Raw genomic sequence first — 1,531 nt, forward strand, 5'->3', positions numbered from 1 at the left:
ACCCTGCTTTCTCGAGGATTGATTCGCGGCCAATTGGGCAACTTGAGTTTCAAGTGCCTTAATAGACGCGTCCTTCTGTTGATTTTGTTGATCACTCAGCTGCAACTGCTTTGTAATGGATTGCAACATAGACTTTATCTCGCCTATTTCACTCACCCCACCGGAAGATGATGCACCATGGTTAGGGGGATTGAAAGACGGAGGCTTCTGAAAGCCTTGTTGATTCTTGTGTGGAGGAATATACGGCTGCTGCTGGTTCGGAGGAGGAGTAGGATTGAGCACATTTTGGCTTGTCCACCTCAAATTGGGATGGACATTCGGCTCATAATAAGTATTTGTCACTGTAATGTTGAAAGGCAAAGCACATTGCTCAAAAGGACTAGGACAATTCTCCGAAACATGTCCCTCAGCTCCACATCTTCTGAGACGAAAGGACCGTCCGAAAACAAGACATTTACCGATACATCCCTCCTTTGGAAGCTCCTCCCAACTCATATTTGTCAAATCTCGCGGTAAGAGCTTCTAGTGCAGCTACAGAAGAAGATTCAAGATGACTCTTCTTTGATTGCCTCCGGAGTTCCCATATTGACCTTATGGGTGGCCAAATCATCAATGATCTTCCACCCCTTAGTCTCTCCCATGTTCTCAACAAATCGGCCATTGGCTCGCAGACATCCAAAATAGCTCTCGATCGTCGATGACAGCCCATTATAGAACTGATTGCAAAGACTCCATTTTTCGAACCCATGGTGCGGAATGGTTCGCACCAGCTTCTTGAAACGGACCCATGCTTCATGAAAGTTCTCATCAGGCCCCTGTTTAAAGCTCGTGATCTGAGCTCTAATAGCATTAATCTTCGAGGCAGAGAAGTACTTCTTGTAAAATGCTAAAGCCAACGAATTCCAGTCAGTTATCCCATGAGCAGCTCGGTCCAGATCCCTATACCACTCCCTTGCAGCATCGCGGAGTGAGAAAATAAACATGGTTTCTTTTATCTGATCCTGAGTCACACCAGTCGGCGGAGGTATAGAGCAACAATAATCGATAAAAATCTCCATATGCTTGGCTGCATCTTCATTTGCAGCTCCCCCGAATTGGTTTCTCTCAACCAAGTTAATATAGGAAGGCTTTGTCTCGAATTTCCTTGCCTCCCCTGGCAGTTCGAACCCTTTGTAGAGATTCGCAGCTGTCGGCTCAGAGTGACTGGCAATAGTTGCTTCTTCGGCCATTTCTGGAAAGTCCGGAGAAGTGACGGTCTCAGCTGATGAATTAGAAATAGGAGATGAAGATGGATCTTCCTCAAACAGAGCGTTCTCGTAATAACTAGACAGAGTACTCATCTCTTCCTCTGTCGGCAATACCCTAGTTGATCGCCTCAACTCGCGCAAAGATTTCTCAATCTCAGGATTGTAAGGCAATAATTCACCGCCCTGTGACCAGCGCATAAGAAGAAGCTACAAATAGAATATAAGAATAGTTTAAGGAACGGATGCCCCTTAAACTAAAAGAAAGACTAAAAATAAAACAACAA

At 45.1% G+C, this 1,531-nt stretch overlaps 1 non-coding gene across 1 annotated transcript; it reads left to right on the forward strand.

Annotated features, from left to right (window-relative positions):
* The first annotated feature begins 741 nt into the window (after positions 1-741).
* Positions 742-848, forward strand: LOC141588999 (small nucleolar RNA R71). The gene has a single exon (XR_012519960.1). It is a non-coding gene; the product is annotated as a small nucleolar RNA R71 (small nucleolar RNA).
* The last annotated feature ends 683 nt before the right edge of the window (positions 849-1,531 follow it).

Source organism: Silene latifolia, chromosome 6 (genome assembly GCF_048544455.1).
Source record: "Silene latifolia isolate original U9 population chromosome 6, ASM4854445v1, whole genome shotgun sequence".
Taxonomy (NCBI): Eukaryota; Viridiplantae; Streptophyta; class Magnoliopsida; order Caryophyllales; family Caryophyllaceae; genus Silene; species Silene latifolia.